The following is a 15203-nucleotide window of genomic DNA, read 5'->3' as shown; positions in this document are numbered from 1 at the left end:
CAAAGCACGCTGCATATCTCTTGCAGCAAGGGATCACAAAACGATCTAGATTCGTCAATAATTTTGAGAGATACCAGGATAAATCACTCGAAATTAATTTGTAACCATTGCGACGTAATAAGCTAAAACAATAAATATTACGTCAAACGTCACGCTGCAGTTAACCGGTTAAAGAAATTCCAGATTCTCTTCGCCTGTAACCAAATACATTTTAATTGCAGTCTCTGCTCTGTGACATCACAATGCCCATCTAACTTCCATTTAAAGAATTCGTGAAATTGTTGTGCGTTCCGAAGTTACTCCGGTGGAAGCAGTATGGAAGATTTGCAGCTGTCTCCGTGCCTGACGCTCCGCGCCCATTCCAAAAGACACGGAACGAGGGTGAGTACTCGCTTTGCCTTACAAAGTAGTAGGAGAAACATGACAAACATTATATAAATCGTAACTTTCCGAATAGGAAAGTGACGGGCCAGTCAAGGCTGTAGTGCAACGCCAAGCCGACCGGTGAGAGCGGAGTGGCAAGCCGAACCCTCGCTCTCGTCGTCGCAAAAATCAAATTAATACAAGAGTGGGGGAGTACCCCACGATTCAGGTATTAATCTGAATAGAACAGTTACTACACTTGATCTTAGCCAATAGGCCGAAGAAGCGATAAATGGTCGGTGTTTTCACGCAATAATGTATTGGGAATTTATGAAAACGGTTCCGGTGACGGTGATTAAGTTTCCACTTACAATACTAATTAGTGGGGCTGGGAATGGTGGACCCATTCTGGATGGTTGAAGGTTACGATTTATTTTAACCGTTGACTGACATCTCAGGTACAAATCATCTTTATAATGTACAATTTTGTCAGAAATGATTACGTCTTCGCAAATTTATTTCCTGTAGCGTTTCATTTAAAAGAATATCACTAACTGTATTTGTAGAGACCCAATAGAGGTGAAAAATAATTGAAGTACCAAGATTGCTGATTATGAAAATTGGACAATGATAAATTCATAATCAGTTTTCGGTAAAAGCGTAAATTGTCTATTCCATGTGGCGCAGTTGATGCTGTTTTTCCGTATGATATCTCAAAGAAGAATTTGCACACTGGGCACTGTAAATTTGTCACATAAGTGACATTGAATAACGGAAACTGTTTCACGAAAATACTTCCATATGTCCAAAGCACGCTGCATATCTCTTGCAGCAAGGGATCACAAAACGATCTAGATTCGTCAATAATTTTGAGAGATACCAGGATAAATCACTCGAAATTAATTTGTAACCATTGCGACGTAATAAGCTAAAACAATAAATATTACGTCAAACGTCACGCTGCAGTTAACTGGTTAAAGAAATTCCAGATTCTCTTCGCCTGTAACCAAATACATTTTAATTGCAGTCTCTGCTCTGTGACATCACAATGCCCATCTAACTTCCATTTAAAGAATTCGTGAAATTGTTGTGCGTTCCGAAGTTACTCCGGTGGAAGCAGTATGGAAGATTTGCAGCTGTCTTCGTGCCTGACGCTCCGCGCCCATTCCAAAAGACACGGAACGAGGGTGAGTACTCGCTTTGCCTTACAAAGTAGTAGGAGAAACATGACAAACATTATATAAATCGTAACTTTCCGAATAGGAAAGTGACGGGCCAGTCAAGGCTGTAGTGCAACGCCAAGCCGACCGGTGAGAGCGGAGTGGCAAGCCGAACCCTCGCTCTCGTCGTCGCAAAAATCAAATTAATACAAGAGTGGGGGAGTACCCCACGATTCAGGTATTAATCTGAATAGAACAGTTACTACACTTGATCTTAGCCAATAGGCTGAAGAAGCAATAAATGGTCGGTGTTTTCACGCAATAATGTATTGGGAATTTATGAAAACGGTTCCGGTGACGGTGATTAAGTTTCCACTTACAATACTAATTAGTGGGGCTGGGAATGGTGGACCCATTCTGGATGGTTGAAGGTTACGATTTATTTTAACCGTTGACTGACATCTCAGGTACAAATCATCTTTATAATGTACAATTTTGTCAGAAATGATTACGTCTTCGCAAATTTATCTCCTGTAGCGTTTCATTTAAAAGAATATCACTAACTGTATTTGTAAAGACCCAATAGAGGTGAAAAATAATTGAAGTACCAAGATTGCTGATTATGAAATTTGGACAATGATAAATTCATAATCAGTTTTCGGTAAAAGCGTAAATTGTCTATTCCATGTGGCGCAGTTGATGCTGTTTTTCCGTATGATATCTCAAAGAAGAATTTGCACACTGGGCACTGTAAATTTGTCACATAAGTGACATTGAATAACGGAAACTGTTTCACGAAAATACTTCCATATGTCCAAAGCACGCTGCATATCTCTTGCAGCAAGGGATCACAAAACGATCTAGATTCGTCAATAATTTTGAGAGATACCAGGATAAATCACTCGAAATTAATTTGTAACCATTGCGACGTAATAAGCTAAAACAATAAATATTACGTCAAACGTCACGCTGCAGTTAACCGGTTAAAGAAATTCCAGATTCTCTTCGCCTGTAACCAAATACATTTTAATTGCAGTCTCTGCTCTGTGACATCACAATGCCCATCTAACTTCCATTTAAAGAATTCGTGAAATTGTTGTGCGTTCCGAAGTTACTCCGGTGGAAGCAGTATGGAAGATTTGCAGCTGTCTTCGTGCCTGACGCTCCGCGCCCATTCCAAAAGACACGGAACGAGGGTGAGTACTCGCTTTGCCTTACAAAGTAGTAGGAGAAACATGACAAACATTATATAAATCGTAACTTTCCGAATAGGAAAGTGACGGGCCAGTCAAGGCTGTAGTGCAACGCCAAGCCGACCGGTGAGAGCGGAGTGGCAAGCCGAACCCTCGCTCTCGTCGTCGCAAAAATCAAATTAATACAAGAGTGGGGGAGTACCCCACGATTCAGGTATTAATCTGAATAGAACAGTTACTACACTTGATCTTAGCCAATAGGCCGAAGAAGCGATAAATGGTCGGTGTTTTCACGCAATAATGTATTGGGAATTTATGAAAACGGTTCCGGTGACGGTGATTAAGTTTCCACTTACAATACTAATTAGTGGGGCTGGGAATGGTGGACCCATTCTGGATGGTTGAAGGTTACGATTTATTTTAACCGTTGACTGACATCTCAGGAACAAATCATCTTTATAATGTACAATTTTGTCAGAAATGATTACGTCTTCGCAAATTTATCTCCTGTAGCGTTTCATTTAAAAGAATATCACTAACTGTATTTGTAGAGACCCAATAGAGGTGAAAAATAATTGAAGTACCAAGATTGCTGATTATGAAAATTGGACAATGATAAATTCATAATCAGTTTTCGGTAAAAGCGTAAATTGTCTATTCCATGTGGCGCAGTTGATGCTGTTTTTCCGTATGATATCTCAAAGAAGAATTTGCACACTGGGCACTGTAAATTTGTCACATAAGTGACATTGAATAACGGAAACTGTTTCACGAAAATACTTCCATATGTCCAAAGCACGCTGCATATCTCTTGCAGCAAGGGATCACAAAACGATCTAGATTCGTCAATAATTTTGAGAGATACCAGGATAAATCACTCGAAATTAATTTGTAACCATTGCGACGTAATAAGCTAAAACAATAAATATTACGTCAAACGTCACGCTGCAGTTAACCGGTTAAAGAAATTCCAGATTCTCTTCGCCTGTAACCAAATACATTTTAATTGCAGTCTCTGCTCTGTGACATCACAATGCCCATCTAACTTCCATTTAAAGAATTCGTGAAATTGTTGTGCGTTCCGAAGTTACTCCGGTGGAAGCAGTATGGAAGATTTGCAGCTGTCTTCGTGCCTGACGCTCCGCGCCCATTCCAAAAGACACGGAACGAGGGTGAGTACTCGCTTTGCCTTACAAAGTAGTAGGAGAAACATGACAAACATTATATAAATCGTAACTCTCCGAATAGGAAAGTGACGGGCCAGTCAAGGCTGTAGTGCAACGCCAAGCCGACCGGTGAGAGCGGAGTGGCAAGCCGAACCCTCGCTCTCGTCGTCGCAAAAATCAAATTAATACAAGAGTGGGGGAGTACCCCACGATTCAGGTATTAATCTGAATAGAACAGTTACTACACTTGATCTTAGCCAATAGGCCGAAGAAGCGATAAATGGTCGGTGTTTTCACGCAATAATGTATTGGGAATTTATGAAAACGGTTCCGGTGACGGTGATTAAGTTTCCACTTACAATACTAATTAGTGGGGCTGGGAATGGTGGACCCATTCTGGATGGTTGAAGGTTACGATTTATTTTAACCGTTGACTGACATCTCAGGTACAAATCATCTTTATAATGTACAATTTTGTCAGAAATGATTACGTCTTCGCAAATTTATCTCCTGTAGCGTTTCATTTAAAAGAATATCACTAACTGTATTTGTAGAGACCCAATAGAGGTGAAAAATAATTGAAGTACCAAGATTGCTGATTATGAAAATTGGACAATGATAAATTCATAATCAGTTTTCGGTAAAAGCGTAAATTGTCTATTCCATGTGGCGCAGTTGATGCTGTTTTTCCGTATGATATCTCAAAGAAGAATTTGCACACTGGGCACTGTAAATTTGTCACATAAGTGACATTGAATAACGGAAACTGTTTCACGAAAATACTTCCATATGTCCAAAGCACGCTGCATATCTCTTGCAGCAAGGGATCACAAAACGATCTAGATTCGTCAATAATTTTGAGAGATACCAGGATAAATCACTCGAAATTAATTTGTAACCATTGCGACGTAATAAGCTAAAACAATAAATATTACGTCAAACGTCACGCTGCAGTTAACCGGTTAAAGAAATTCCAGATTCTCTTCGCCTGTAACCAAATACATTTTAATTGCAGTCTCTGCTCTGTGACATCACAATGCCCATCTAACTTCCATTTAAAGAATTCGTGAAATTGTTGTGCGTTCCGAAGTTACTCCGGTGGAAGCAGTATGGAAGATTTGCAGCTGTCTTCGTGCCTGACGCTCCGCGCCCATTCCAAAAGACACGGAACGAGGGTGAGTACTCGCTTTGCCTTACAAAGTAGTAGGAGAAACATGACAAACATTATATAAATCGTAACTTTCCGAATAGGAAAGTGACGGGCCAGTCAAGGCTGTAGTGCAACGCCAAGCCGACCGGTGAGAGCGGAGTGGCAAGCCGAACCCTCGCTCTCGTCGTCGCAAAAATCAAATTAATACAAGAGTGGGGGAGTACCCCACGATTCAGGTATTAATCTGAATAGAACAGTTACTACACTTGATCTTAGCCAATAGGCTGAAGAAGCAATAAATGGTCGGTGTTTTCACGCAATAATGTATTGGGAATTTATGAAAACGGTTCCGGTGACGGTGATTAAGTTTCCACTTACAATACTAATTAGTGGGGCTGGGAATGGTGGACCCATTCTGGATGGTTGAAGGTTACGATTTATTTTAACCGTTGACTGACATCTCAGGTACAAATCATCTTTATAATGTACAATTTTGTCAGAAATGATTACGTCTTCGCAAATTTATCTCCTGTAGCGTTTCATTTAAAAGAATATCACTAACTGTATTTGTAAAGACCCAATAGAGGTGAAAAATAATTGAAGTACCAAGATTGCTGATTATGAAATTTGGACAATGATAAATTCATAATCAGTTTTCGGTAAAAGCGTAAATTGTCTATTCCATGTGGCGCAGTTGATGCTGTTTTTCCGTATGATATCTCAAAGAAGAATTTGCACACTGGGCACTGTAAATTTGTCACATAAGTGACATTGAATAACGGAAACTGTTTCACGAAAATACTTCCATATGTCCAAAGCACGCTGCATATCTCTTGCAGCAAGGGATCACAAAACGATCTAGATTCGTCAATAATTTTGAGAGATACCAGGATAAATCACTCGAAATTAATTTGTAACCATTGCGACGTAATAAGCTAAAACAATAAATATTACGTCAAACGTCACGCTGCAGTTAACCGGTTAAAGAAATTCCAGATTCTCTTCGCCTGTAACCAAATACATTTTAATTGCAGTCTCTGCTCTGTGACATCACAATGCCCATCTAACTTCCATTTAAAGAATTCGTGAAATTGTTGTGCGTTCCGAAGTTACTCCGGTGGAAGCAGTATGGAAGATTTGCAGCTGTCTTCGTGCCTGACGCTCCGCGCCCATTCCAAAAGACACGGAACGAGGGTGAGTACTCGCTTTGCCTTACAAAGTAGTAGGAGAAACATGACAAACAATATATAAATCGTAACTTTCCGAATAGGAAAGTGACGGGCCAGTCAAGGCTGTAGTGCAACGCCAAGCCGACCGGTGAGAGCGGAGTGGCAAGCCGAACCCTCGCTCTCGTCGTCGCAAAAATCAAATTAATACAAGAGTGGGGGAGTACCCCACGATTCAGGTATTAATCTGAATAGAACAGTTACTACACTTGATCTTAGCCAATAGGCCGAAGAAGCGATAAATGGTCGGTGTTTTCACGCAATAATGTATTGGGAATTTATGAAAACGGTTCCGGTGACGGTGATTAAGTTTCCACTTACAATACTAATTAGTGGGGCTGGGAATGGTGGACCCATTCTGGATGGTTGAAGGTTACGATTTATTTTAACCGTTGACTGACATCTCAGGAACAAATCATCTTTATAATGTACAATTTTGTCAGAAATGATTACGTCTTCGCAAATTTATCTCCTGTAGCGTTTCATTTAAAAGAATATCACTAACTGTATTTGTAGAGACCCAATAGAGGTGAAAAATAATTGAAGTACCAAGATTGCTGATTATGAAAATTGGACAATGATAAATTCATAATCAGTTTTCGGTAAAAGCGTAAATTGTCTATTCCATGTGGCGCAGTTGATGCTGTTTTTCCGTATGATATCTCAAAGAAGAATTTGCACACTGGGCACTGTAAATTTGTCACATAAGTGACATTGAATAACGGAAACTGTTTCACGAAAATACTTCCATATGTCCAAAGCACGCTGCATATCTCTTGCAGCAAGGGATCACAAAACGATCTAGATTCGTCAATAATTTTGAGAGATACCAGGATAAATCACTCGAAATTAATTTGTAACCATTGCGACGTAATAAGCTAAAACAATAAATATTACGTCAAACGTCACGCTGCAGTTAACCGGTTAAAGAAATTCCAGATTCTCTTCGCCTGTAACCAAATACATTTTAATTGCAGTCTCTGCTCTGTGACATCACAATGCCCATCTAACTTCCATTTAAAGAATTCGTGAAATTGTTGTGCGTTCCGAAGTTACTCCGGTGGAAGCAGTATGGAAGATTTGCAGCTGTCTTCGTGCCTGACGCTCCGCGCCCATTCCAAAAGACACGGAACGAGGGTGAGTACTCGCTTTGCCTTACAAAGTAGTAGGAGAAACATGACAAACATTATATAAATCGTAACTCTCCGAATAGGAAAGTGACGGGCCAGTCAAGGCTGTAGTGCAACGCCAAGCCGACCGGTGAGAGCGGAGTGGCAAGCCGAACCCTCGCTCTCGTCGTCGCAAAAATCAAATTAATACAAGAGTGGGGGAGTACCCCACGATTCAGGTATTAATCTGAATAGAACAGTTACTACACTTGATCTTAGCCAATAGGCCGAAGAAGCGATAAATGGTCGGTGTTTTCACGCAATAATGTATTGGGAATTTATGAAAACGGTTCCGGTGACGGTGATTAAGTTTCCACTTACAATACTAATTAGTGGGGCTGGGAATGGTGGACCCATTCTGGATGGTTGAAGGTTACGATTTATTTTAACCGTTGACTGACATCTCAGGAACAAATCATCTTTATAATGTACAATTTTGTCAGAAATGATTACGTCTTCGCAAATTTATCTCCTGTAGCGTTTCATTTAAAAGAATATCACTAACTGTATTTGTAGAGACCCAATAGAGGTGAAAAATAATTGAAGTACCAAGATTGCTGATTATGAAAATTGGACAATGATAAATTCATAATCAGTTTTCGGTAAAAGCGTAAATTGTCTATTCCATGTGGCGCAGTTGATGCTGTTTTTCCGTATGATATCTCAAAGAAGAATTTGCACACTGGGCACTGTAAATTTGTCACATAAGTGACATTGAATAACGGAAACTGTTTCACGAAAATACTTCCATATGTCCAAAGCACGCTGCATATCTCTTGCAGCAAGGGATCACAAAACGATCTAGATTCGTCAATAATTTTGAGAGATACCAGGATAAATCACTCGAAATTAATTTGTAACCATTGCGACGTAATAAGCTAAAACAATAAATATTACGTCAAACGTCACGCTGCAGTTAACCGGTTAAAGAAATTCCAGATTCTCTTCGCCTGTAACCAAATACATTTTAATTGCAGTCTCTGCTCTGTGACATCACAATGCCCATCTAACTTCCATTTAAAGAATTCGTGAAATTGTTGTGCGTTCCGAAGTTACTCCGGTGGAAGCAGTATGGAAGATTTGCAGCTGTCTTCGTGCCTGACGCTCCGCGCCCATTCCAAAAGACACGGAACGAGGGTGAGTACTCGCTTTGCCTTACAAAGTAGTAGGAGAAACATGACAAACATTATATAAATCGTAACTTTCCGAATAGGAAAATGACGGGCCAGTCAAGGCTGTAGTGCAACGCCAAGCCGACCGGTGAGAGCGGAGTGGCAAGCCGAACCCTCGCTCTCGTCGTCGCAAAAATCAAATTAATACAAGAGTGGGGGAGTACCCCACGATTCAGGTATTAATCTGAATAGAACAGTTACTACACTTGATCTTAGCCAATAGGCCGAAGAAGCGATAAATGGTCGGTGTTTTCACGCAATAATGTATTGGGAATTTATGAAAACGGTTCCGGTGACGGTGATTAAGTTTCCACTTACAATACTAATTAGTGGGGCTGGGAATGGTGGACCCATTCTGGATGGTTGAAGGTTACGATTTATTTTAACCGTTGACTGACATCTCAGGTACAAATCATCTTTATAATGTACAATTTTGTCAGAAATGATTACGTCTTCGCAAATTTATCTCCTGTAGCGTTTCATTTAAAAGAATATCACTAACTGTATTTGTAGAGACCCAATAGAGGTGAAAAATAATTGAAGTACCAAGATTGCTGATTATGAAAATTGGACAATGATAAATTCATAATCAGTTTTCGGTAAAAGCGTAAATTGTCTATTCCATGTGGCGCAGTTGATGCTGTTTTTCCGTATGATATCTCAAAGAAGAATTTGCACACTGGGCACTGTAAATTTGTCACATAAGTGACATTGAATAACGGAAACTGTTTCACGAAAATACTTCCATATGTCCAAAGCACGCTGCATATCTCTTGCAGCAAGGGATCACAAAACGATCTAGATTCGTCAATAATTTTGAGAGATACCAGGATAAATCACTCGAAATTAATTTGTAACCATTGCGACGTAATAAGCTAAAACAATAAATATTACGTCAAACGTCACGCTGCAGTTAACCGGTTAAAGAAATTCCAGATTCTCTTCGCCTGTAACCAAATACATTTTAATTGCAGTCTCTGCTCTGTGACATCACAATGCCCATCTAACTTCCATTTAAAGAATTCGTGAAATTGTTGTGCGTTCCGAAGTTACTCCGGTGGAAGCAGTATGGAAGATTTGCAGCTGTCTTCGTGCCTGACGCTCCGCGCCCATTCCAAAAGACACGGAACGAGGGTGAGTACTCGCTTTGCCTTACAAAGTAGTAGGAGAAACATGACAAACATTATATAAATCGTAACTTTCCGAATAGGAAAGTGACGGGCCAGTCAAGGCTGTAGTGCAACGCCAAGCCGACCGGTGAGAGCGGAGTGGCAAGCCGAACCCTCGCTCTCGTCGTCGCAAAAATCAAATTAATACAAGAGTGGGGGAGTACCCCACGATTCAGGTATTAATCTGAATAGAACAGTTACTACACTTGATCTTAGCCAATAGGCCGAAGAAGCGATAAATGGTCGGTGTTTTCACGCAATAATGTATTGGGAATTTATGAAAACGGTTCCGGTGACGGTGATTAAGTTTCCACTTACAATACTAATTAGTGGGGCTGGGAATGGTGGACCCATTCTGGATGGTTGAAGGTTACGATTTATTTTAACCGTTGACTGACATCTCAGGTACAAATCATCTTTATAATGTACAATTTTGTCAGAAATGATTACGTCTTCGCAAATTTATCTCCTGTAGCGTTTCATTTAAAAGAATATCACTAACTGTATTTGTAGAGACCCAATAGAGGTGAAAAATAATTGAAGTACCAAGATTGCTGATTATGAAAATTGGACAATGATAAATTCATAATCAGTTTTCGGTAAAAGCGTAAATTGTCTATTCCATGTGGCGCAGTTGATGCTGTTTTTCCGTATGATATCTCAAAGAAGAATTTGCACACTGGGCACTGTAAATTTGTCACATAAGTGACATTGAATAACGGAAACTGTTTCACGAAAATACTTCCATATGTCCAAAGCACGCTGCATATCTCTTGCAGCAAGGGATCACAAAACGATCTAGATTCGTCAATAATTTTGAGAGATACCAGGATAAATCACTCGAAATTAATTTGTAACCATTGCGACGTAATAAGCTAAAACAATAAATATTACGTCAAACGTCACGCTGCAGTTAACCGGTTAAAGAAATTCCAGATTCTCTTCGCCTGTAACCAAATACATTTTAATTGCAGTCTCTGCTCTGTGACATCACAATGCCCATCTAACTTCCATTTAAAGAATTCGTGAAATTGTTGTGCGTTCCGAAGTTACTCCGGTGGAAGCAGTATGGAAGATTTGCAGCTGTCTTCGTGCCTGACGCTCCGCGCCCATTCCAAAAGACACGGAACGAGGGTGAGTACTCGCTTTGCCTTACAAAGTAGTAGGAGAAACATGACAAACATTATATAAATCGTAACTTTCCGAATAGGAAAGTGACGGGCCAGTCAAGGCTGTAGTGCAACGCCAAGCCGACCGGTGAGAGCGGAGTGGCAAGCCGAACCCTCGCTCTCGTCGTCGCAAAAATCAAATTAATACAAGAGTGGGGGAGTACCCCACGATTCAGGTATTAATCTGAATAGAACAGTTACTACACTTGATTTTAGCCAATAGGCCGAAGAAGCGATAAATGGGCGGTGTTTTCACGCAATAATGTATTGGGAATTTATGAAAACGGTTCCGGTGACGGTGATTAAGTTTCCACTTACAATACTAATTAGTGGGGCTGGGAATGGTGGACCCATTCTGGATGGTTGAAGGTTACGATTTATTTTAACCGTTGACTGACATCTCAGGTACAAATCATCTTTATAATGTACAATTTTGTCAGAAATGATTACGTCTTCGCAAATTTATCTCCTGTAGCGTTTCATTTAAAAGAATATCACTAACTGTATTTGTAGAGACCCAATAGAGGTGAAAAATAATTGAAGTACCAAGATTGCTGATTATGAAAATTGGACAATGATAAATTCATAATCAGTTTTCGGTAAAAGCGTAAATTGTCTATTCCATGTGGCGCAGTTGATGCTGTTTTTCCGTATGATATCTCAAAGAAGAATTTGCACACTGGGCACTGTAAATTTGTCACATAAGTGACATTGAATAACGGAAACTGTTTCACGAAAATACTTCCATATGTCCAAAGCACGCTGCATATCTCTTGCAGCAAGGAATCACAAAACGATCTAGATTCGTCAATAATTTTGAGAGATACCAGGATAAATCACTCGAAATTAATTTGTAACCATTGCGACGTAATAAGCTAAAACAATAAATATTACGTCAAACGTCACGCTGCAGTTAACCGGTTAAAGAAATTCCAGATTCTCTTCGCCTGTAACCAAATACATTTTAATTGCAGTCTCTGCTCTGTGACATCACAATGCCCATCTAACTTCCATTTAAAGAATTCGTGAAATTGTTGTGCGTTCCGAAGTTACTCCGGTGGAAGCAGTATGGAAGATTTGCAGCTGTCTTCGTGCCTGACGCTCCGCGCCCATTCCAAAAGACACGGAACGAGGGTGAGTACTCGCTTTGCCTTACAAAGTAGTAGGAGAAACATGACAAACATTATATAAATCGTAACTTTCCGAATAGGAAAGTGACGGGCCAGTCAAGGCTGTAGTGCAACGCCAAGCCGACCGGTGAGAGCGGAGTGGCAAGCCGAACCCTCGCTCTCGTCGTCGCAAAAATCAAATTAATACAAGAGTGGGGGAGTACCCCACGATTCAGGTATTAATCTGAATAGAACAGTTACTACACTTGATTTTAGCCAATAGGCCGAAGAAGCGATAAATGGGCGGTGTTTTCACGCAATAATGTATTGGGAATTTATGAAAACGGTTCCGGTGACGGTGATTAAGTTTCCACTTACAATACTAATTAGTGGGGCTGGGAATGGTGGACCCATTCTGGATGGTTGAAGGTTACGATTTATTTTAACCGTTGACTGACATCTCAGGTACAAATCATCTTTATAATGTACAATTTTGTCAGAAATGATTACGTCTTCGCAAATTTATCTCCTGTAGCGTTTCATTTAAAAGAATATCACTAACTGTATTTGTAGAGACCCAATAGAGGTGAAAAATAATTGAAGTACCAAGATTGCTGATTATGAAAATTGGACAATGATAAATTCATAATCAGTTTTCGGTAAAAGCGTAAATTGTCTATTCCATGTGGCGCAGTTGATGCTGTTTTTCCGTATGATATCTCAAAGAAGAATTTGCACACTGGGCACTGTAAATTTGTCACATAAGTGACATTGAATAACGGAAACTGTTTCACGAAAATACTTCCATATGTCCAAAGCACGCTGCATATCTCTTGCAGCAAGGAATCACAAAACGATCTAGATTCGTCAATAATTTTGAGAGATACCAGGATAAATCACTCGAAATTAATTTGTAACCATTGCGACGTAATAAGCTAAAACAATAAATATTACGTCAAACGTCACGCTGCAGTTAACCGGTTAAAGAAATTCCAGATTCTCTTCGCCTGTAACCAAATACATTTTAATTGCAGTCTCTGCTCTGTGACATCACAATGCCCATCTAACTTCCATTTAAAGAATTCGTGAAATTGTTGTGCGTTCCGAAGTTACTCCGGTGGAAGCAGTATGGAAGATTTGCAGCTGTCTTCGTGCCTGACGCTCCGCGCCCATTCCAAAAGACACGGAACGAGGGTGAGTACTCGCTTTGCCTTACAAAGTAGTAGGAGAAACATGACAAACATTATATAAATCGTAACTTTCCGAATAGGAAAGTGACGGGCCAGTCAAGGCTGTAGTGCAACGCCAAGCCGACCGGTGAGAGCGGAGTGGCAAGCCGAACCCTCGCTCTCGTCGTCGCAAAAATCAAATTAATACAAGAGTGGGGGAGTACCCCACGATTCAGGTATTAATCTGAATAGAACAGTTACTACACTTGATCTTAGCCAATAGGCCGAAGAAGCGATAAATGGTCGGTGTTTTCACGCAATAATGTATTGGGAATTTATGAAAACGGTTCCGGTGACGGTGATTAAGTTTCCACTTACAATACTAATTAGTGGGGCTGGGAATGGTGGACCCATTCTGGATGGTTGAAGGTTACGATTTATTTTAACCGTTGACTGACATCTCAGGTACAAATCATCTTTATAATGTACAATTTTGTCAGAAATGATTACGTCTTCGCAAATTTATCTCCTGTAGCGTTTCACTTAAAAGAATATCACTAACTGTATTTGTAGAGACCCAATAGAGGTGAAAAATAATTGAAGTACCAAGATTGCTGATTATGAAAATTGGACAATGATAAATTCATAATCAGTTTTCGGTAAAAGCGTAAATTGTCTATTCCATGTGGCGCAGTTGATGCTGTTTTTCCGTATGATATCTCAAAGAAGAATTTGCACACTGGGCACTGTAAATTTGTCACATAAGTGACATTGAATAACGGAAACTGTTTCACGAAAATACTTCCATATGTCCAAAGCACGCTGCATATCTCTTGCAGCAAGGGATCACAAAACGATCTAGATTCGTCAATAATTTTGAGAGATACCAGGATAAATCACTCAAAATTAATTTGTAACCATTGCGACGTAATAAGCTAAAACAATAAATATTACGTCAAACGTCACGCTGCAGTTAACCGGTTAAAGAAATTCCAGATTCTCTTCGCCTGTAACCAAATACATTTTAATTGCAGTCTCTGCTCTGTGACATCACAATGCCCATCTAACTTCCATTTAAAGAATTCGTGAAATTGTTGTGCGTTCCGAAGTTACTCCGGTGGAAGCAGTATGGAAGATTTGCAGCTGTCTTCGTGCCTGACGCTCCGCGCCCATTCCAAAAGACACGGAACGAGGGTGAGTACTCGCTTTGCCTTACAAAGTAGTAGGAGAAACATGACAAACATTATATAAATCGTAACTTTCCGAATAGGAAAGTGACGGGCCAGTCAAGGCTGTAGTGCAACGCCAAGCCGACCGGTGAGAGCGGAGTGGCAAGCCGAACCCTCGCTCTCGTCGTCGCAAAAATCAAATTAATACAAGAGTGGGGGAGTACCCCACGATTCAGGTATTAATCTGAATAGAACAGTTACTACACTTGATCTTAGCCAATAGGCCGAAGAAGCGATAAATGGTCGGTGTTTTCACGCAATAATGTATTGGGAATTTATGAAAACGGTTCCGGTGACGGTGATTAAGTTTCCATCTACAATACTAATTAGTGGGGCTGGGAATGGTGGACCCATTCTGGATGGTTGAAGGTTACGATTTATTTTAACCGTTGACTGACATCTCAGGTACAAATCATCTTTATAATGTACAATTTTGTCAGAAATGATTACGTCTTCGCAAATTTATCTCCTGTAGCGTTTCATTTAAAAGAATATCACTAACTGTATTTGTAGAGACCCAATAGAGGTGAAAAATAATTGAAGTACCAAGATTGCTGATTATGAAAATTGGACAATGATAAATTCATAATCAGTTTTCGGTAAAAGCGTAAATTGTCTATTCCATGTGGCGCAGTTGATGCCGTTTTTCCGTATGATATCTCAAAGAAGAATTTGCACACTGGGCACTGTAAATTTGTCACATAAGTGACATTGAATAACGGAAACTGTTTCACGAAAATACTTCCATATGTCCAAAGC

The 15203-nt window shown here is 40.0% G+C and overlaps 13 non-coding genes across 13 annotated transcripts; all 13 read right to left on the bottom strand.

The window, feature by feature from the left end:
• Positions 1-459: 459 nt before the first annotated feature.
• On the bottom strand, positions 460-653 carry LOC144424800 (U2 spliceosomal RNA). Its single transcript, XR_013477020.1, has one exon. It is a non-coding gene; the product is annotated as a U2 spliceosomal RNA (small nuclear RNA).
• A 975-nt stretch (positions 654-1628) lies between these two features.
• Positions 1629-1822, bottom strand: LOC144424836 (U2 spliceosomal RNA). Its single transcript, XR_013477056.1, has one exon. It is a non-coding gene; the product is annotated as a U2 spliceosomal RNA (small nuclear RNA).
• Positions 1823-2797: 975 nt separating this feature from the next.
• LOC144424799 (U2 spliceosomal RNA) lies at positions 2798-2991 on the bottom strand. Its single transcript, XR_013477019.1, has one exon. It is a non-coding gene; the product is annotated as a U2 spliceosomal RNA (small nuclear RNA).
• Positions 2992-3966: 975 nt separating this feature from the next.
• On the bottom strand, positions 3967-4160 carry LOC144424797 (U2 spliceosomal RNA). The gene has a single exon (XR_013477017.1). It is a non-coding gene; the product is annotated as a U2 spliceosomal RNA (small nuclear RNA).
• Positions 4161-5135: 975 nt separating this feature from the next.
• On the bottom strand, positions 5136-5329 carry LOC144424835 (U2 spliceosomal RNA). Its single transcript, XR_013477055.1, has one exon. It is a non-coding gene; the product is annotated as a U2 spliceosomal RNA (small nuclear RNA).
• Positions 5330-6304: 975 nt separating this feature from the next.
• On the bottom strand, positions 6305-6498 carry LOC144424796 (U2 spliceosomal RNA). Its single transcript, XR_013477016.1, has one exon. It is a non-coding gene; the product is annotated as a U2 spliceosomal RNA (small nuclear RNA).
• Positions 6499-7473: 975 nt separating this feature from the next.
• Positions 7474-7667, bottom strand: LOC144424795 (U2 spliceosomal RNA). The gene has a single exon (XR_013477015.1). It is a non-coding gene; the product is annotated as a U2 spliceosomal RNA (small nuclear RNA).
• Positions 7668-8642: 975 nt separating this feature from the next.
• Positions 8643-8836, bottom strand: LOC144424662 (U2 spliceosomal RNA). The gene has a single exon (XR_013476883.1). It is a non-coding gene; the product is annotated as a U2 spliceosomal RNA (small nuclear RNA).
• Positions 8837-9811: 975 nt separating this feature from the next.
• LOC144424794 (U2 spliceosomal RNA) lies at positions 9812-10005 on the bottom strand. The gene has a single exon (XR_013477014.1). It is a non-coding gene; the product is annotated as a U2 spliceosomal RNA (small nuclear RNA).
• A 975-nt stretch (positions 10006-10980) lies between these two features.
• Positions 10981-11174, bottom strand: LOC144424878 (U2 spliceosomal RNA). The gene has a single exon (XR_013477098.1). It is a non-coding gene; the product is annotated as a U2 spliceosomal RNA (small nuclear RNA).
• A 975-nt stretch (positions 11175-12149) lies between these two features.
• LOC144424877 (U2 spliceosomal RNA) lies at positions 12150-12343 on the bottom strand. The gene has a single exon (XR_013477097.1). It is a non-coding gene; the product is annotated as a U2 spliceosomal RNA (small nuclear RNA).
• Positions 12344-13318: 975 nt separating this feature from the next.
• LOC144424793 (U2 spliceosomal RNA) lies at positions 13319-13512 on the bottom strand. The gene has a single exon (XR_013477013.1). It is a non-coding gene; the product is annotated as a U2 spliceosomal RNA (small nuclear RNA).
• A 975-nt stretch (positions 13513-14487) lies between these two features.
• Positions 14488-14681, bottom strand: LOC144424792 (U2 spliceosomal RNA). Its single transcript, XR_013477012.1, has one exon. It is a non-coding gene; the product is annotated as a U2 spliceosomal RNA (small nuclear RNA).
• Positions 14682-15203: the final 522 nt, after the last annotated feature.

The sequence above is a fragment of the Styela clava genome, chromosome 6 (assembly GCF_964204865.1).
Source record: "Styela clava chromosome 6, kaStyClav1.hap1.2, whole genome shotgun sequence".
NCBI lineage: Eukaryota > Metazoa > Chordata > Ascidiacea > Stolidobranchia > Styelidae > Styela > Styela clava.
Note: the sequence above shows the minus strand (reverse complement) of the source record. Positions and strands in the feature narration are given on the sequence as shown.